The sequence below is a fragment of the Capra hircus genome, chromosome 12, assembly GCF_001704415.2.
Source record: "Capra hircus breed San Clemente chromosome 12, ASM170441v1, whole genome shotgun sequence".
Classification (NCBI taxonomy): Eukaryota; Metazoa; Chordata; class Mammalia; order Artiodactyla; family Bovidae; genus Capra; species Capra hircus.
Window position 1 is genome coordinate 53,728,019 of NC_030819.1, and position 21,665 is coordinate 53,749,683.

The 21,665-nt window shown below is 44.5% G+C and overlaps 1 protein-coding gene across 2 annotated transcripts in view; it reads left to right on the plus strand.

Moving 5' to 3' along the window:
- The window catches only part of WASF3 (WAS protein family member 3), a 76,494-nt gene continuing 55,051 nt past the window's right edge, over positions 223–21,665 (plus strand). For both annotated transcript variants that reach the window (XM_018056581.1, XM_018056583.1), the window contains exon 1: positions 223–284. The gene's annotated coding sequence lies outside the window, so the exon portion shown is untranslated. The remainder of the gene's footprint in view (positions 285–21,665) is intronic.

A 21,665-nucleotide genomic window follows, 5' to 3' on the forward strand; every position in this document is an offset into this window, starting at 1 on the left:
AATGCCCCTCCTCTCGGCGCAGACACGCCGCGCTCCTGCCGCACCCCCATTGGCCGAAGCGCCCGCCAATCCAAGAGCCGCGGCCGGTGAGCGGGCTCTGGTTGGTGGAGCCGGCGCTAGGCCCCACCCCGCTCCGCCGGGCCCCCCGCCGGGAGGGGGCGTGGCCGCGGCCGTGGCCGGGCCGGAGGCGGCGTCGCCGGCGCCGCTGCGCGCGGGGCGGTGCGGGGCGGTGCGGGAGGTGCGGGGCGGCGGCGGCGGGACCATGGAGCTGGGGGCGCGGACCGGTGAGTGCGCGCTGCGGCCGGCCGGCTGTCTGTCCCCGGCCTCGATCCCTGCCGGCTCCGGGCCGGGCGGAGGCGGGCCCCCGCAGCCCCGCGGCCAAGTGAACTTGCTGCATCGCCCGGGCGCCTGGGCGATCGGCGGGGCCCAGTGCGGCCCGGCGCATCCTCCCCGCCGACTTCCCGCGGTCGCTCTGCGGCCCTTGGCCCCGGTACGCGCTTCCCGGCCGCAGGGCGGGCGCCCGGGCCTCGGCCCGCGCCGCACACAGGAGCGCGGGGCTGCCCAGCGCCCGGGAACCTCGCGTCCCTCCTGGCTGCGCGCGCCCTCGCCGCACCTTGGCCCCGTCCCCGCGTGCCCGCCGCCCGCGGTCCGGCCCTCTCCGCTCGGCTCGGCCCTCCCCCGGTGCTGCGGGAACCCGAGGTCAGGGTCCCGGCCTTGGCCTTCGGGCTGGGCTCCGGGAAGGGGTCGGCAGCCCACGAGCGGCGCGCTGCGGGGCCGCGGGGCTGCGGGGTCGCTGGGCAGGGATGCGTCCTCCGGGGAGACTCTCCCGGCGGGGCCCGGGGCTTCGGCCGGGGGAGAAAGCCTTTGCCTCTCTCGGTGTGCCGGCTCACGGGCAATGGCGATTTCTTCTTGGTTCAGTCTCTGCAAGGGAGAGTTCCCTGGTGGAGAGCAGAGTTCTTAATTATTAAGAAACTCAGCCGTGGGCTTAAGGGATGAATGGAACATCTCATTTCTTAGCTGCTATTGGGTGGAATAGGAATTCTTTCTCATTTGGGGGTGAATTTTAAATACCCAGTCACTACTAGCAATAATTACTAAGTTTTTAAAAGCTGACACTAAAAGGTCTGCTTTAGCTTTTGAAGTGCTTCAAATCAAGTGTCTTGTGGGGCAGGAGATACTAACTTAAGAACTGGAATCCACATTTTTTTAAGGGGAGGAGCCAGCCATTAGAAGTGTTTTGCATCTTAAAAAAAAAAAAAGAGGTTTCCCAAAAGTTTAAAATGTCTGCTTCTTTATCGAAATTAGGTTCAAAGTGTTATAATTGACTTACATTTCTTTTGCCTCTAGGGCAAATTCCGTTGAAGGTTGGTTGCTTCTTTTTGTATCTGCTTCACCCAACTTTCCTTTTCTAGCCGTGAAACAATGCGGAGATTCTTGAAAGCTAGTTCTTTTTATCTGCTGGAGAGGTTAAACAAAAGGAAGCCGGCCTGGTCTTTCCCGTAGGCAGTTCTCATTGTGTGTCTGGGCTCCTTTTTAAGAACAGCCACAGTCAGACTCATTTTTCTTCATTTTTAAAGACCTTCTTAATTTATATTCATGAGAGTTGTGTCTTTTCAGACGTTTCAAGCTCACTAGGTTGGAAAGTTTGGTTGGCTTTATGTAGTTACCATCTGACCTGTAGTCTCTGTTTTCTTACCACAGTGAAAAGCTTGTTCTAGAACTATCTACTTATAAAAATTGTTCCTGCCCTTCTGGTTGCTGACCTGAAGTTGCATTATAGCATCGTTTTCTCTGTATGTCTCAGATTTATTGACCAAATAGTCAATGATGTTCTACACTATTTTTACAAATTCTGAATATAAAGGTAGAAAAACACACTTTGCTGAGCAGTCCTGCCAGCATTAGCACATCCCTCCTCTTAAGTGTGCGCATCCCTCTTCTACAAGTGTGTCCTTGTAGGTGGGCTTTACCCTTCTTCCTGTGGGGACCTGCATGTGACAAGGAACTTTTTGGTTATTGGAACATTTTGATTGAAACAGTTGCCTGTTTCAAGTGTTCAGAGTTATCTGAGCTCCTGGGCCACTGCTGATGATCTTTCAGAGTGCCCAGAACTGTCTCGGAAGGATAGCTATTTGAGATTGTGTTTTCCAGGCATAGGTGACTGTCATTCCTTATATTTTCTTGGGAGCACCTCCACATGGCTGGACAGACCACAAATGCTCAACTTCTCTTTTCCATCCTTGTTTCTCAGCACCTGGTTTTTCCAAATCCTCTTGGCATTTGGACCTCTGCATTCCTCTTCAGGGCTGGTTCTTTACCCCCAACTCATTTTAGGTAGGTAATACTGGAATATCGTAGACCAGCAGGGCATAAATAATGCATATTGTATAATAAATGTAACATCACTCTAGAGATCAGTGGGGTGGAAAGTCCGCAGTCTCCTCTCCTCCTCTTACTGGCGCCCTGGTCCTGTCCTGTTCCCTTCTCCATGGTCAGGTGTGTCCTTGGAGAACGGACAGCGGGGCAAGGCTGGAGGGAGGGGCGGTTGAGGAGTAGAACGAGGTGGTGTGTGTGTTGGGAGAGGGAGGGGACAGGGCCATGCAGGGTGTTGGTTGGTGGGTCTCTGCTGTCCCTAGACACCAGGTCAGGGAATAGCAACCATTCCCTTGGGGGAAGATGCTGACCTTGTCAATTTCAAGGTGCCTGCAGGGCGCATCGGTCAGTGGCTGCACTGGGATCCAGATATTGGGAGGTGTCTGGACTAGGAGACACACACTCGAGAGTTCTCAGCACTGGCTCCCAAACTGCTTGCCACAGTGAACTCGCAGGGAGACTGTGGGGATTAAATTGTTGAAGGACCCTCAGCAGTGCAAACACCTGTCCTCCCTGAGCACCCAGGGACAGCTTCCACCAGGGTTTCTACCAAATTCCTTCTGATGGTGTCTTTGCAAAGCTGTGACTTCCCTGCTTGCTAGGGAAGGTGTTGGGGGAGTGATATCCAGTCTGACTTCAGGTGTGAGAAATTGTGAGCTGTTCCACACAGGCACGTGGGCTGTTCATGGTTTATTTAACAGTGAAGTAAAATACCCATTTTCTCTCAATAGAAGTGCACTGTTTTCAAATGGGTACTAAGTTGCTAGTAGATACTTGTTACTTGCGTGTAGCTAAAGGTTTCATTACTCCCTGGCCATTTTCTGGTTGCAGTCAAGAGGGTGCAGTGAGCAGAGAAAGTTCTGGAACCTCTGCCTTTGTTAACAGTGGAGGCTGTGGAGTAGATTGGGTTATTCAGGAAGCATGTGTAGAGTGAGAAGAGAAGTGAGGAGAATGGACTGTCTGGGGTTCTCGTATTTAAAAGGCAGGCTGCCACGTCGAGACTGAAAGAATGGGAGTTGGGGACATGTGTGGTGTCTGGGAAACCATGATACAGTGCAGCGTCATTCAAGGGGGATGATAGCAGCCAGGTCATCACAGAGGTGATGGTCGTGGTGGCACAGTGACGGGAACAGGAGCCAGACAGCTGGTTGTGAGTGGGCTTCCTTGTAAGCGGGGGCCAGGGTGTGGTGCTGAAGGGTGATGGAGGAGGGTAGGCAAAGGGGGGCAGTTACTTCTTTTTCACTGGAGGGCTTTGAGCATATTGAAGGACCAAGGGGCAGAAGGTGCTAGACAGACATGCCGTTGGATGGTGGTTTCAAGGTTTCTGTTGGATTTAGCCCTAGGATGTAATTACTGACTTTGGCAGGAGGCATCTCAAGGGAGCCTCACTGCTGTGGATTGGGGGGTGATGGAGCTAAGGGGGTGCAGCCAGTCAGGGAAGGCTAGATTTTGAAGGTGAGAGAAGGGCCTTCGCTTAGAGAGGAACCCTAATGCAGGCTGAGTTTTGTGTTTTGTGACAAGTACAAAACGGGGACCGGCACTCGGGGAGAGGATTGCTATGAAATGAACTAAAATGGAACTGTTGCAGTAGATAGTAAAATCTTTGGATTGAGACTTCCGTGCTGGTCCAGTGGCTAAGACTCTGTGCTCCCAGTGCAGGGCCTCAGGTTTAATTCCTGGTTGAGGAACTAGAACCCACATACCGCAACTAAAGACTACGCCTGCCACAACAGAGATCAAAGACCCTACATGCTGCAACTAAGACCCGGCGCAGCCAAAATAAATAAATAAAAGTAAATATTAAAAAAAAAAACTTTGGATTGCACTGTAGCACAACTTTTAAGGTCCAGTACTGTCAGAAGTTTCTCTTGTTAAAAGCAGTCTTCTTAAGATGCTGTTTTCCTCTTAAGGCACGCTTTTCCTGCAGCAGGTGGTTCTTCTAAGGGTGGGTATTTGTGTGCACAGCCTTGTCATTTTCCCGGGTCCTGGTGTCCTCGGAGGGTCACATTGTGACGTCCTCTCTCTGGCTGCCCTTTCCTGGAGGTGCTTCCCTGCCCACTGACCTCAAGGCCAGTCTTGTTTGTTTCTGATCAGAGCCCCTCCCCCTTAACTTAATAGATGTCCTTCGATTAGAATATTCTCCATACTCAGATTTCACTCTGGATCTTGGGAGTCACCCTGATCTGTTTTTTTCCCTGGACCATGCCTCTTGTCTCTGAGGTTAGCTCTTCTTCACCTCTGTTGACTTTTTATTTTTTAAAAATTTTAAATATCCCAAACACCCCAGGGTATTTTCTCACTTTTTCAGGTCTGCTAGAGCCTCTGAGCCTTGATTCTGAGCTCAGCATCTGGGATCATTTCTCAGACTTTTTACAAATGAGATTTTTTTTCCCTCTTATGCCTGTTGTTGGGGTGTCCTCTGACCTTCTGGAACAATGGTCTTGAAATTGGTGTCAAGATGTTTTCAGTTGTGTTCCATATTCTTGAACCTTTTCAGTGTTTTATTTATTTTAATTTCTTTCTTTTGGTCTTTGCTTTCTGGTTCTATTCAGGAGGTCCCCTTGTGTTTGGATGCCTGCCATGTATCATGATAGTTACTGGTGGTGACAGGATTGATACAGCCAAACTCCTGTCCTCTAAAGCCGGAGAGGTGAGGCAGAGGGTTAATTGTTTCATTCATCATCTATAAACTCCTGATGGGCAGGAACCGGACAGGTGGTGCCTGTCTTGGTAGATGTGTCTGGCTTGGTCAGATGCCCTCAGGTAAAGACCTCGATAGCTCATAGCCTTAGCTCAAAGGGGTAACACTCATTTGTCTTCCACCAGCCAACTTGACCTTTGGTCTCTGAGTACTTCTGACAGTATTGGACATTAAAAGTTGTGTTCCAGTACTATCCAAAGTTTTTATTTATTTATTTTTTTTTTTTTTGGCTGTCCTGGGTCTTAGTTGCAGCATGTAGGGTCTTTGATATTTGTTGTGGCAGGTGGAGTCTTTAGTTGTGGCATATGGGATCTAGTTCCCTGACCAGGGCTTGAACCTAGGCCCGCTGCATTGGGAGCACGGAGTCTTTGCCACTGGACCACAACGGAAGTCCCAATCCAAAGATTTTATTATCTACGGCAACAGTTCCATTTTAGTTCATCTCCTACCATCCTCTACCTGAGTGCCGGTCCCCGCTTTGTGCTTGTCAACAGTTCAGTGAAATTCTGTTGGCAGTGTAAAGGTATGGATGTGATCGACTGTGAACCAGAGCCCGTGTGGCCATATTTTATCCACTAAATGAATGAAATAGTGTATTCCTTGCACATAGAAGAGCCTCAACAAACATTTTTTCATTGACTGAATGTCATTAAGTTTTGATTCATGACCTAAGCAGAGCACTACCCCTACTGTGTAATTTAAAAACTTGATTGGAGTCATTTTGTCCTGCAGGCACCACACTTATTTTCTTTCAGCGTCTCCAAATTGTATATGACACCGTGGTTTTTGGTTTTCACCTGTTCCTTTATGTAGTGCTGGGTTAGGGAGTTACCTGGGCAGATTTCTGCTTTGGCCTGGCATTGTAACTCTTTCCTCAGGCTAGAATGAATGCTTCTGGAGAGGCTCAGGGATTCACATTATTCCTTGTGGTGCCTGGAAGGAATAGTGCCTAAACAGAGAGCCAAGCGTCCAGTCCAAAGTGGGATGGCATTAGCCAGGAAGTTGCAAGGAGGGAGACGAAGCAGCTTGTGCTCCTGTTGGTCTCGTCCTGTGAGCGGCTGTCCGTAGCCTGGAAAGGGAGCCACAGAGTCACCTTCCATTCCTGCAAAGTAACATCTTAATTTTGGTGCCATGATTGTAATTTTCTAATATAAGACATTCATCTATTTCAGTAGTAATAGAAAACTAATTTGTTTTATAACCAACCTGTAGATTTAGAACATATCTTCGTTCTTGGTTTTCCATAGGATTTGTCTCCCATTTTTGTACACCCTTTAGAGTTAACAACCTTGATTATTGATTTAAAAAACAGCAATACACAGAATCCCCCAAACTCCCCAGTCACCTGTCTTCGGATTTCAATTACACACGGCAAACAGCTTTGTTTCCAAAGGCTTGACTGAAGTGGAAATTGTTCTTTGAGATATCCCAGGGAGGAAGATTATTAAAACATTACTTCTTTATACAAATTGGCATTGTAATTTGAATGGTTACAGGCTTGTCAACCTTAGTGAAGTCCCTACCTGAGCCTAATTAAAAATGCATATCTTCTGCACTGTTTGTCCATTGCAATCACATAGGTTAGTTAAAAACTTTTTCCATTTCCAGGATGCCCGGGAACATCCTGGACATTCTACTCCTCCAAAAACAAAATTATGGACCTGACAAAACCTTAAGGCATCATTTGAAAGAATTGTATTAGGGATTAGGCATTAAAGGGTTTAGAAGAGAATTTCTTTTAAGCCACATCTGTGGCCACTATTTCCTGCTACACAGTTTGGAAGTTTGTGGCTTTATTTCTTCAGCGATTTGGTTGCTAATGATTTTCAAATTTCATTTGAAACAAATGATATTGCCCTGTATTTTAATATTTACTCAGCATTTTTTTTGGACACCGAAATAACTTAGATCCACTGTGTATACGTGAAAATTCCAAGTACAGTTTTGTTTAAATGGAATGTGTACTCTCTCCAAATACATATTGGGATACTTGATTTTATTGGACAGAAACAGTGGGGGCTTATCTTTCTTGTTCCCCCATTACATGAAGGCTTGAGTTAACTTACAGGAGATATTCATAATAATAAAGCTGTTATAAATAATGAGAATCAAAACTCCGTGAAGATCGGAAATTAAAATAACAATACCTGTACTGTCAGTGGCATTCGAGCCTCCCAGGTCGTTGTTTTAGATGCGATGGACTTATTTGAATAATGCAAGATGTCAGTGACTCAACAGGAGAAGCACCTTGGCTTGAGGTGGTGTGTGTTGGAAGCTCTGTTGGAATTCAGTTTTTTCCTCTACTTACGAGTAATTTGAAGGCCATTGTATTCCTTTTTCTCTATTAATGCTGGAAGGCATGGTCATAGGTGGATTTTTCACTCTTCTTAGGAATGGTTTGGAGGGAGAATGGGGAGATTTGGAATTAGGTAGACAAAAATCCTCTGAGCCTGGGAGACCTGCCAGGCCAGCATAATTTTAATATCTAATATTGTCAAGGATGTTACAAGGAAAAAAATCAAAGGGCAGTCTCATTCATGAACATGCTTGCTAAATCCTAAAAAATAATAGTTAGATCTGTCACTATAAAAGGACAATATATCATGTGCTATTTGTGTTTATTTTAGAATGCAGTGTTGGTTTAGCATTCAGAATCCAGTGTATATCACCATATTAACGAAGGAAAAAAAGCTAGACAATCACCATTAGATGCAGGAAACACTAAATTTAGTATCTATTTGTGATGAAAAACTTTCAAGCAAACTAGGAAGAGTATCTGTAAGAAAATGTGCAGCAGATGTCCTATTGGTGGCAAAATAATAAAAAGTGACCTTCTGAAATTGGAAACGAGATACAAATGCTTGTTATTATCACATTTATTCAGCATTATGTTGTAGGTTCTTGCCAGTGCAGTAAAATAAGAAAAAGAAATGAAAGACACAAGAGTTGGAAGAGGAGAAAATTTAGTACATGCAGGCAAAACTATTTTGTATGTATAAACATCCGAAAGATTATGTGTAAGCTATTAGACTTAAGATGTGTGTTTAGCCCGCTTGCTAGATTCTCTGTAGCCATAAACAATTAGAAATGGAGTTAATAAAGGTACTGTTTATAATAACAGTATCTGAATATACAGGAGTAGAACTTGTAAGTAATTGCAATACCTTTACGTAGAAAACCATAAAGTATTTAGAAAATTCAAGGAACAGGCAAGTAAAGAAGGAATATACTATGTTCATGGAATGAAAGACTAATATTACAGAGATGTCCATTCTCCCTAAATTGATATGGTTCCTTTCAACTCTAGTCCATAGCCTGAAAAAATCTGGGGGTGTGGAAACTGGCCATGTGTTTATGTGTTTCTAGGATTTATGCAAATGTAGAGAGCAAAGAATTTCAAGACTTCCTTGAATAAGAACAGGCGGCAGGACTTATCCGATATCAAGAGTTTACAAAGTCATATATTCTAGACAGTGCAGTATTGGCACAAGCGTAGGCAAACCGATTAATGAAACTGCATAGAGAGCCCTGAAACAGAACCAGAAATGTGTAGACATTTGATTGTATGACGTACAGAAAGTTTGGAAAGTATGGTCTTTTTGAGAATTGATGTGTGATCCGAAAGAAAAATGGGTAAGAGATTTGAATAAGTATTTTACAGATGGACAGGTATGGCCATACAGATGGCCAGTGACCACATGAAAAGAAGCTTAAGTTCATTAGGAATCAGGAAGCACAGATAGAAATAATCCTGAGATGCCACCGTAGAGTCGTCAGCTTGGCTCACGTGGGAAAGGCCAGACTGAGGCCTGTAGTGTGCAGAGCAGTGGGGCAGCGGGCACCAGTATCCCTGACCCATGGGTGTGCAAACTGTCACAAATATGGAGAATCGTCAGGCGTTATTTACTAAAGCTGACTATCCACGTACCGTGTGTGAGCTAGAATCTCTGTTCTAGGTGTGCATACATCCAGCAGAAATGCTTGACCCTACCAGGATGCAGGTACGGTGGTGTTTGCAGCAGCATTACTGTAATAGCCCGTTTGGAAACAGCCTAGATGTTCATTAGCGGTAGAGTGACTGAGTAAATTGTGGTGAATTCACATATTGTTCCGTGATAGAAATGGAAAACGTTATGTTGCATGCAATAACAATGATAATCTCATACATTTAATGTTGGGCAGAAGATGCTAAACAGCAGAATTCATAACTGCGAGATTTCACTTAAATAAAATTAAAAAGAGGTGTTAGTGAGGGAAGTGATTCCTTTTGGGAAGGAGAACGGATTAACACCTGAGCAGGCATAGAGGGTACATCTGAGGGTGCTGGCAGTGCCCTGCTTCATGATCTCTGTGAATTACCTGAGTTTGTCTACTTCATGGTAATTCTGTATAAGTTGTAGGTTTAGGGGGCTGTGAACCTTTTTGTAGATGTGAAATATTTCCAAGAAAAAAAGTTTTAAACATTTAAGTAGAAAAAGAAAAGGAAGAGGCCATTTGAGTCTGTTTTAAGTGTAATTTAAAAGGACCTTTGTTTTCACCTTGCTGTTGTTCAGTCACCCAGTCGTGTCCGACTCTTTGCGACCCCATGGACTGCAGCATGCCAGGCCTCCCTGTCCCTCAGCATCTCCTGGAGTTTGCCCAAGTTCATGTTCATTGCATGGATGATGCCTTCCAGCCATCTCATCCTCTGACACCCTCTTCTCCTTCTGCCCTTAATCTTTCCCAACATCTGGGACTTTTCCAATGAGTCGTGTGTTCACATCAGATGACCAAAATACTGAAACTTCAGCTTCAGCGTCAGTCCTTTCAGTGAATATTCAGGGTTGATCACTCTTAAGATTGACTGATTTGATCTTCTTGCAGTCCAAGGGACTTTCAGGAGTCTTCTCCAGCACCACAGTTCAAAGTCATCAATTCTTTGGCGTTCTGCCTTTTATACGGTCCGATTCTCACAACCACTGGGAAGACCATAGCTTTGACTATATGGACCTTTGTTGGCAGAGTAATGTCTCTGCTTTTCAATACACTGTCTAGGTTTGTCATTGCTTTCTGGCCAGGAAGCAGTCGTCTTCTGGTTTCATGGCGCCACAGTTGCTTTGTGCTGGTTTGTGTCCTGTGACTTTGTAGAACCTGTCTTTTGGTTTTAGCAATGTCACTGTGGATTCCCTGGGACTTTCTACATATAGGATCATGACATGCTCTAGTCATGAAATTGACTGCTGCTGCTGCTGCTGCTAAGTCGCTTCAGTCGTGTCCGATTCTGCGTGACCCCAGAGATGGCAGCCCACCAGGCTCCCCTGTCCCTGGGATTTTCCAGGCAAGAACACTGGAGTGGGTTGCCATTTCCTTCTCCAGTGCATGAAAGTGAAAAGTGAAAGTGAAATTGCTCAGTCGTGTCCGACTGCTAGCGACCCCATGGACTGCAGCCTACCAGGCTCCTCCACCCATGGGATTTTCCAGGCAAGAGTACTGGAGTGGGGTGCCATTGCCTTCTCTGTATTAATATGACGTGTTGTGCTAATTGATTTTGTGGGGTTAAGCTAACTTTGCATTCCTGGGATAAGTCCAATTTGTTCATGATATGTAACTCTATATGTTTCTAGATTTGATTTGTTAATATTTTGTTGAGGGTTTTTGCATCTTAATTCATGAGGGGTATTGATGTATAGTTTCCTTGTGGTACTTTGTCTGGCTTTGGTGTCAGCATAAAACTGGTTCATAGAATGAATTAGGAAGTGTTTGTTCTTGTAGCAGAATTTGTGAAAGATTGGTATTTATTTCTTTTTAGATATTCACCTGTGAAGTCATTTCGACCTGAGCTTTTCTCTGTGGGAAGATTTTTAATTACTAATTCAGTCTCTTAACTTGCTGTCCATTTATTCAGCTTTTCTCTTTCTAAGTCAGTTTTGTTAATTTATATGTTTCTATGAATTTCCCTTTTCATCTAAATTGTCTAGTTTAGTGGCAGAAGCTTCTTCAGAGTAGTCCCTTGTAATCCTTAGGAGTGATCAATGTCTGTTCTTTCCTTCCTGACTTTACCGATTTGTGATTCCTCTCCTTGTTTCATGGGCAGTCTAAAGGTGTATCGGTTTTGTTAATCTTCTACCAGCTAGGTGGAACTTAACTTCAAAACTGTTGAAAAATGATCTATGAATGTGTTTTAGACTATAGAATTTTAGAATGACAGTTGTCTGGAACTGTCTTTTTACTGTGAAACTGTTGTACAGCAAGACGAGAGAAACTAGATTAAAACAGAAAAGTAAATAAAATATGCAAGCTAGAGAAGGAGAAAGATGGTGATGATCCATTATAAGTAAATTATTTAATTATGATTTTTTGCTTCCCGTTTATTGAGTAATTTTGGAAATAGGCAAGTAAAATTCAAGTATTTTAATGTTTCGTGGATTCCAGACAAACATTAAATCAAAATACGAAAGATAGGAAATAGGTTGGAAATAATAGTTCTTCTTGATGTGGGAACATTTGTATTTTCTTTTGTTTTCCAGATATAACAGAATCTCATATATATTATCACCTTGCCTATTTTACTATTTTTCTTTTGTCTCTGAACTTTTGGGGGGAAATGAAAAAAAGAAAAACATGACTCTCTTTGCATCCTGGTCATCCTGCATCCGTCCCTCACTATAATCTTTAGAGATGGTGTGTACTCTTGTGAGGAGCTTCCCCAGTGGCTCAGCGGTAAAGAATCTGCCTGCAATGCAGAAGACTTGGGTTCAGTCCCTGGGTCGGGAAAATCCCCTGGAGGAGGGCATAGCAACCCACTCCAGTATTCTTGCCTGGAGAATCCCATGGACAGAGGAGCCTGGCGGGCTGCAGTCCATGGGGTCGTACAGAGTCGGACACAACTGAGCACATATTCTTGTGTTGACCCTTTCCAGCAGGAGACGCCGTTCTAACAGTTAGCATGCCTACTGATTATGCATGGTCATCAAAAGCAAATGAATGAGCCCAGAGGAAAATGAAACTGAATCTTGCCCGAAAAACATGATTTCTGGATTGACTGCCTTTCGGAAGCCTTAGCTGTTGAAAATTAGAGATGCATGTATTTCCAGTCACTTCTTATTGTGTATTTTTGGGTTTCCAGTATTTTCAAGGCACTTGAAAATAACCTCTTCAGTTTTTCCTTTTAGAGCAGTTATTAGGATAGGTTCTTATTAATATGAATGTGTCCAAAAGTTGGCTTTCATGTCCCCCCCCCCCAGAAGTGCTATAGCATAATGTATTTTAAAAATATGTGCAGTTTCTGTTTCTATTAGGAACATCTCAAAAAACCTCAGTGAATGGAATCCCTTTCAATGGGCTTTGTATAAAAGCAGCCAAGCATTAGATTCATATGCTTTTGTAGGTCTAGTTAGCTTTGAAATATTATTTCTGAAGTGTTGGATTTCATATAATACATTTCGGCACCTTGTTGACTTTTTTCTGTTCCGTAATTCTAGCGTCAGCCTCAAATTATTTCTGGTAATTTCAGATTTTTTTTTTAAAGATTATATTTGTTTTACAAGCATTGGTTTGTTGGTGAGATGAGAAACCCTTCCTTATCTGTATGGATAGAATACGATTTCTTTTCCTGAATTGAGTGAAATTTGATACATCTCAAGTACTAAAATATATAAGAAAGTACTAAAATATATAAGATTCAGCAAGTTTTATTTAAATTTAAGTTCCCAGAAGTTCTGAAGTGCTGGGGATATGAACAGTAATGAGTTAAGCCACATTTTAGGAAAGCTGAATAAATGTAAACCCAGAGAGGTTTGAGTTGACCACAACTTTTTGATCTGTTGTCCTTCCTTCTCCCCCGTTGCAGAAACAGTAAATGTTACATCCTAAGGGTATGTTTGTAGCCCAGTTGGTAAAGAATCTGCCTGCAGTGCAGGCAGAGAAACATCTATTTCTGCTTTATTGACTACGCCAAAGCCTTTGACTGTGTGGATCACAATAAACTGTGGAAAATTCCGAAAGAGGTGGGAATACCAGACCACCTGACCTGCCTCTTGAGAAATCTGTATGCAGGTCAGGAAGCAACAGTTGGAACTGGACATGGAACAACAGACTGGTTCCAAATAGGAAAAGGAGTATGTCAAGGCTGTATATTGTCACTCTGCTTATTTAACTTCTATGCAGAGTACATCATGAGAAACACTGGACTGGAGGAAACACAAGCTGGAATCAAGATTGCCGGGAGAAATATCAATAACCTCAGATATGCAGATGACACCACCCTTATGGCAGAAAGTGAAGAGGAATTAAAAAGCCTCTTGATGAAAGTGAAAGAGGAGAGTGAAAAAGTTGGCTTTAATTTCAACATTCAGAAAACGAAGATCGTGGCATCCAGTCCCATCACTTCATGGGAAATAGATGGGGAAACAGTGAAAACAGTGTCAGACTTTATTTTGGGGGGCTCCAAAATCACTGCAGATGGTGATTGCAGCCATGAAATTAAGACAGTTACTCCTTGGAAGAAAAGCTATGACCAACCTAGATAGCATATTCAAAAGCGGAGACATTACTTTGCCAACTAAGGTCCGTCTAGTCAAGGCTATAGTTTTTCCTGTGGTCATGTGTGGCTGTGAGAGTTGGACTGTGAAGAAGGCTGAGCGCCGAAGAATTAATGCTTTTGAACTGTGGTGTTGGAGAAGACTCCTGAGAGTCCCTTGGACTGCAAGGAGATCCAACCAATGCATCCTGAAGGAGATCAGCCCTGGGATTTCTTTGGAGGGAATGATGCTAAAGCTGAAACTACTGGAGTTTCTTCCTCATGGGAAGAGTTGACTTATTGGAAAAGACTCTGATGCTGGGAGGGATTGGGGGCAGAAGGAGAAGGGGACGACAGAGGATGAGATGGCTGGATGGCATCACTGACTCGATGGATGTGAGTCTGAGTGAACTCCGGGAGATGGTGATGAACAGGGAGGCCTGGCGTGCTGCAATTCATGGGGTCACAAAGAGTCAGACGCGACTGAACTGAACTGAACTGCCTACAGTGCAGGAGACCCGGGTGATTCCTGGGTCGGAAAGATGCACTGGAGAAGGAAATGGCAATCCACTCCAGTATTCTTGCCTGGAAAATTCCATGGACAGAGGAACCTGGCAGGCTGCAGTCCATGGGGTTGCAAGAGTTGGACACAACTTAGTGACTAAACCACCACTACCACCAAGGCTATGTTTTAACCCTCTCTCACTGTTTTGTTGTGTTGTTCAGTTGCTAAGTTGTGTCTGACACTGCGACCCCGTGAACAGCAGCATGCGAGGCTTCTCTGTCCATGGGATTCTCCAGGCAAGAATTCTGGAGTGGGTTGCCATGCCCTTCCTTAGGGGATCTTCCTGACCCAAGGATACAACCCATATCTCTTGCATTGCAGGCAGATTCTTTATTGTCTGAGCCACCAGGGAGGCCCATTCTATTAAAAAATATTTGTATTTGCTTTTTAAATTGTGAATTTGTTATTTCCTGCTTTTGTTGTTTCTTTGAGCAGTTTTTCGGGGAAATGGCCCCGAACACACTGTCCTGTGGCTTTGGGCCGCCTCTCCATTCCTCGTCTGTATCACATCTGTAGGATGTCCCTTCTTAGAGCCATGACTGTCTGTTGGAGCTTCTCTTGCTTTCTTCAAGTTTGCCTTTGTGGTTGGGCAGCTAGCTGTGTCAGGACCATTTCAGTCTCCGCAGGTAGTAACAGGCATCAGGAGGATGGCTGTCCCCTCAGTAGCCAGGAAAGGTTGGGTGTGCAAAAGCCACGGCTCACCAGAAAGAGATCTCAGAAAGGTCCTGAGAGCTCAGTTCAGTGCAGTTCATTTTGGGCTCAGGACAGTGAATCTCTGACCTCCTGGTCCATGTGCTCAGTCATGTCTGACTCTTTGCAGTAGCCCACCAGGCTTCTCTGTCCATGGGATTCTCCAGGCAAGAATATTGGAGTGGGTTGCCATTCCCTTCCCCAAGGGATCTTCCCCACACAGGGATCAAACCTTGTCTCCTGCATTGCAGGCGGGTTCTTTACTGATGAACCACCAGGGAAGCCCCTGACCTCCTGTAAGATAATGCATCTTTGCCTCCTGATTCCTTACATCTCTAACTTTTAAGTGATACCTCTGGTGCTCTCCTGTCATTCCCCTCCCTTCCAGAAAAGCAAAGCAAAGACACCCTTGGTTTTTCAGGATTATGGAGGTCCAATGAGCATGATAACAAAGGCACTTCATCATGGCTGAATGACAGGGGACCCATACATTAACAGACTGGGAGTTCAGTTCAGTTCAGTCGCTCAGTGGTGTCCGACTCTTTGCGACCCCATGAACTGCAGCATGCCAGGCCTCCCTGTCCATCACCATCTCCTGGAGTCCACCCAAACCCATGTCCATCGAGTCAGTGATGCCATCCAACCATCTCATCCTCTGTCGTCCCCTTCTCCTCCTGCCCTCAATCTTTCCCAGCATCGGGGCCTTTTCAAATGAGTCAGCTCTTTGCATCAGGTGGACAAAGTATTGGAGTTTCAGCTTCAACATCAGTCCTTCCAATGAACACCCAGGACTGATCTCCTTTAGGATGAACTGGTTGGACCTCCTTGCAGTCCAAGGGACTCTCAAGAGTATTCTCCAACACCACAGTCAAAAGCATCAATTCTTCAGCATTCAGCTTTCTTTATAGTCCAACTCTCACATCCATACATGACTACTGGAGAAACCATAGTCTTGACTAGACAGACCTTTGTTGGCAAAGTAATGTCTCTGCTTTTGAATATACTATCTAGGTTGGTTATAACTTTCCTTCCAAGGAGTAAGTGTCTTTTAATTTCATGGCTGCAATCACCATCCACAGTGATTCTGGAGCCCAGGAAAATAAAGTCAGCCACTGTTTCCACTGTTTCCCCATCTATTTGCCATGGGAAGCCTTCTCCTAGTCCTTTTTCTTGAGGGCTGGATGGTTTCTGTTGGAATACAAATGAAACTCTCAGGATTTTAAAGATATTTACTATGAAAATCCCTGACTGTGGCAAATGAATGTGTCTTATAATTCACAAGAAATATTTGCTAAGAGTGCTTCTCTGGAGCACTTATTTTTGGAGTAGAAGTGTGACTTTAATTTCCAGTACTAGGCAGTGAACATAATTTTTATGAAACTAGTCATGGGGTCTGAAATTAAGACTATAGGGCCTCTGTTAACCTAATCTACATTTAATATATTCACTGCAGTATATTGAGAGTCCTGGTTGTTAACCAAAGAATTATTTATTGCAGAAATTATTAAGGACTGCGTAATGGAATTGACTTATAATTTCATTCATCTCTTCATAACTACCAGATTAAAGGATGCTTTGTCTTGAGTTCAGTCATTTCCTCAAATTAAAATAAGGAACCTATAAAATCTTTTTCAGGTTTATGGGGAATGTTCATGGGCAGTGAAGAAACACATGAAATAATTATCGAGGAATCTTTTTAGACTCTGTATGCTGAAGGTACACATAGGATAAGAGGTTTGGGAATCCCTTGCTAAGTCAGAATTGCCCTGCAGATGACCTTACAGAAAGTCAGAACTGTTTCAAAGACTTTGTAAACGAAAAAGATGAAAAGAGTTTCTCCTTTGATAGTTCCGATGGCTGGTGCGTTTGGCCAAGGACGCGAAAGAGAAATGTCTCCCATTCTCTGGGGAGTGATGGTGGGGTGGGGGAGGAGCAAATTCCCTCTGAATCAGAGCTTCCATCATGAAATACATTAACATCCTCCAAAGTGATGGCATGGGAGGCACAAAAGGAAGAAAACTCGGCAAAAATGGACAGAAGTGAGCAAATACGTAATTGTAGCAAATGCTATGTTCATGTCCAAGAGAGTGAATGGGTGAAAACTTGGAGGAAAACAGGATATGGATAAAGGGGAAAGAATCCACAAGAAGTGAAAATGTCATCATTTCAGGACCTACGTGATATTGAATAACGGTTGAGTTTAAATACTAATAGCAGCTACAGTGCAGACCTGGGTTCAGTCCCGTAGACAGAGGAGCCTGGTGGGTCACAGTCCGTGGGGCCACAGAGTCGGACACGACTGAATCACACACACACACACACACACACACACACACACACACGAAATAGCTGTTTACATTACCCTGCAAAGAGTCAGACACAACTGAGTCACACACACACACACACACACACACACACACACACAGCAGCTGCTTACTGTACCATGCCAGGGGAGCCCCCACTCAGCTAAGAGGCTATTCTGTGGTGCCTTCTAGTTTGGGGCCGAGGCACTTAGGTAACCCCTGAACTGGTTTAAAAAAAAAAACATGGTCAGAAGTGATTTGCTTATAACTAATACATTAGATAACAGTTGTTTGGCTTTATTTGGTCACATGGGGAAGTGAGAAGATTGAAACATGACGCACGTTGCTCCTGTTGATGCGTATGGTTTGTTTGGCTAATAAGTTAGACGGTAAGCTTCTCAAAGGTAGAGGGCTGGTTCTTCTCCATCTTAGAGTTTGGTGTCACAACTTACATACAGCAGGTACCCAGTCGTGTCTGTGGACATCATAAATCAGGAAGCGTTCACTGCTGAGTCTGTGTGCGGACAGTCAGACCATACACCCCAGAGCAGGCGCATTCTGGAAAAAATGCTTGTTGCTTTGCCATGTGTATGTTTTGTTAAGTTCAACTGTGGCCCCAGATGCCTAATGAAAGATTTTCTGTGTGGCTGATGGTTTCCAGTGTGAGTGGAGGTTGTAGCTGAGGATGGTGCTCTAGAAACCTCACTTCCCAGGCCCAGGCAAGAGAGAAAGGTTTGATGTTGTTCCCACGGATTCTGTGAGATTTAGGTTTTTGGTTTTTTGTTTTAAGGCTGTCTATCTTCTGAGTGATCTGGGGTTGTATAGCAGACAGGAGTGCTGTGCACCAGTGGCAGAGAACCTGGGTGTGTTTGCTGGTTGGAATCCTTGTGTTCTGAAGGAGGCCTCGTCTAGTGCATAATTCTGGCTTTGTTTATAGGATTTTTAAAAATGAAGTAATATTTGATTTCTCCAAGTAGTTTAACATTTGGCTTCTGTTGTTCAGTCGTGTTTCAAATGATTGTGGCTCAGTGGTGAAAAATCTGCCTGCTAGTGCAGGAGATGCAGGAGGCATGGGGTGTGACCCCGGGTCAGGAAGATCCCCTGGAGAAGGAAATGGCAGCCCTCTCCAGTAGTCTTCCCGGGAGAATCCCATGGATAGAGGAACCTGGTGGGCTACAGTCCATGGGGTAGCGAAGAGCTGGACAGGACTGACAGTGCGTGCATAGGATTTTCGGTAATGACGTAATATTTGATTTTTTTCAAGTAATTTAACATTTGGCTTCTTGTTCGATCATGTTTTGAAAGACCTTCTCCACTGCAAGATACATATTGAAAAAAAAATCTTCTGTTTCTTTCAGTCCTTTGTTGGCTCTATTTGAAATTTCTTTTGCTATAAAGGATGGGTTCAGACTCGGTGGATTTTTAACCCCCTAATGGGTTGTTACAGTAGCATTTAATAATAATCTTTACTCCAGTGGTTTGAAATGCCACATCCATTTTAGACTGAGTTCCTAGATGTGTATGTATTTGTCATTTTCTGCATTTTCTAATCTGCTCCATCATAGATGTATTTACTCAGAAGTCAGCACCACACTGATTAATTACTGTAGCTTTAGTGTCTTTGTGTCTGATGGGGATGCTATCAGCTCTTCGGTCTTCTTTTTCAGAATTTCACATCTCTGCTTTTATTCCCATGAGAACTTTAAAATCGGCTTGTCTTGTTCCTAAGAGGATTGTTGGGCATGCTTACCGAAAACCTTCCTCTGTGATGAGTGACACTCTGGATTCTTAGGGCCCCATCTGTGTTGGTAGCCTATAGACTTGATTTTAAACCTAGTTCTGACATTAACTGGCTTTGTAATAAAAATCAGATTCATGTTTTACTATTTTACACGTGTTTGCAGGTGCTTTTAAAGAATTGCTGTGTGCTCACTTTTTTTTTTTAACTTTCTCAATCTCTAGACACAACTATTGTAAGAACCCTTAACATTTTTTAGCATCGAAGTGGGGTGCTCGTCCTTGCAAAAGCTGGAACCAACTGAATTAGAGTCCTGTAAGCTCTCTTTTGTCCTAAAATTCAGTTCTAGATAAACGAGAGGTGGTATATCATCAACCCCATCAAGGATTGAATTTACATCTTTGTCGTTGCTGAAAGGGCTACTCCAACAAGAGACACTGCAGAAGTGGTTCTTGGCAAGATCATTTGTCTGTTTCTTTCTTTTCCTCTGTAAGCAGTTGGTGTTTTGAAAGGAAGCATATTGTCTAGATTTTCAAAGTTCTCTAAAAACAGGATGGGGGAGTGCGTTATTTTCGAAGCATGTAACGCGACTGCATCTTCAGCAGAATTAAGTGCTTTGAAAGCTTGCATTCTTTGTGTTGTCACAGTTGACTATTATGATTGAAATAAGTATGTATATGTCTTCTTCCCTTTCTGAGTGTTCGTTGTTAGGGCCGGGGAAGGCCTTGGATGGAATGATTATGGGAGGAGACAATCAAGGCTGTGTTAATTCTCAGATGGGCCAGAGTTTACATTTTGAAGGGCACAGCACGTCTGTACTCTGTAGAACTCTGTAACAGATTGGAAAATAATGGAACAAATGACGGGAGAAGATTGGCCTTCATCTGTCGGTGAATAGCAGTTACCATTAATGTGAGTTTTAAAAGTGAGGAGAAGACAATTTCTTTTTTTTTGCCCCCTCTGGAAAGTTTCTTTCAGGATTCATGGATTTTAAAATTGTTATGGGACTTAAAGAAAAAAAACCTAAAAAAAGAGCCACAAAAAAATCCTATAATTCTACCAGAATGGTATTCTGAAGTGGAGGGTGAGGTTTGGGATGTGTTGACTCTAGTTACAGCAGACACAGTCTTTTTAAGAAACGGGAATCATAGGGATCAATATAGTCATCAGATAAACTTGTTAAATCACCACTATGAAATTAGGAAGGTTAAAGAAGGGACTTTAGGAAAAACAAGAGCATAAGAAAATAATCTCAGAGTATGGCTTCCCTGGGGACTCAGTGATAAAGAATCCGCCTGCCTTTGCAGAGACTGAGGGTTCAGTCCCTGGGTCAGGAAAATCCCCTGGAGAAAGAAATGGCAACCCACTCCAGGATTCTTGCCTGGAGAATCCCGTGGACAGAGGAGCCTGGCGGGCTACAGTCCACGAGGTTGCAAAGAGTCAGGCACGACAGGGCAGCTGAAAAACAGCAACAACAATCCTACATTTGGAAGATTCAAACTGGGAGTCAGTTGACTGGATCCAGATGCTGTTTGTGTGCTAAGTAGGAAGAGGACATGCCAGGAACGTGGGACTTCAGTCAGTAAAGCCCTTGATGTGAGTTTCCTTCATTGGCGCACACATGACGGGGGTCAACCAGAATCAGAGTCTCAGATCCCAGGTCCTGGGAGGAAAGCCAACCAGCCCATTTTGGGTCATGTCTGTCCTGGTCACACTGCGGCCGGGGAGCGTGCGTGTGTGCGCGTGCGTGTGTGCGTGCGTGTGTGTGTGCGTGTGTGTGTGCGTGTGTGTGTGTGCGTGCGTGTGTGTGTGTGTGCGTGTGTGTGTGTGTGTGTGTCTTGTCCGTCCTAGTCACACTGCGGCTGGGGAGCGTGTGTGCGTGTGTGTGTGTGTGTGTGTCTTGTCCGTCCTAGTCACACTGCGGCTGGGGAGCGTGTGTGCGTGTGTGTGTGTGTGTGTCTTGTCCGTCCTAGTCACACTGCGGCTGGGGAGCGTGTGTGCGTGTGTGTGTGTGTGTGTCTTGTCCGTCCTGGTCACACTGCAGCTGGGGAGTGTGTGTGTGTGCATGGTTTCAGGGCGGAGGGGAGGGGTGTCAAATTAACCCTGCGTGTTTCTATCCAAACTGACTTCTGTGTCTGTTGTTATTGCCTTTTGGGAAATACGTAATTTTTAAATAATTGTTTATTTACTTATATTTGGTTGTGCTCAGTTTTCATTGTTACACAAAGGCTAGTTGGAGTGAGCGGGCTACTCTTGTTGGGGTGTGCTGGCTTCTCCTTGCAGAGGCTTCTCTTGGTTTGGAGCATGGGTTCTAGGTGTGGGAGTTTCGGTAGTTTCGGGCTTCCGTAGTTGCGGCTCTGGCTCAGGCGTTGTGGTACATGGGCTTAGTTGCCCCAAGGCACGTGGGATCTCCCTGGACAAGGGGTCAGACAGGTTCCCTGCATTGCAAAGCAGATTCTTAATCACCAAACCACCAGGGAAACCCGGGAAATACATATTTTTTCCTTAGATTCTAATTCGATCTTGGGCACCCTTTGCTATCTGAAAAAGCTTCCTTTATAGTTAATATGTGTGCCAGTAGAGTGTCAGGGTGTCTGTTCCTCAACCCTGGCCAGCATGTAGATTTTTGTGTCTTAACCTTTGCTAATATAATAAGTGAAAATAGTATATGGCACGGTGGCTCTTCTCTGCATTTATGGATGTCACTTGAGGTTAGGCACTTCTTCATGCCTAGTGTTAGTTGCTCATTCTTGTCTGACTCTTTGCAACCCCATGGACTGTAGCCCGCCAGGTTCCTC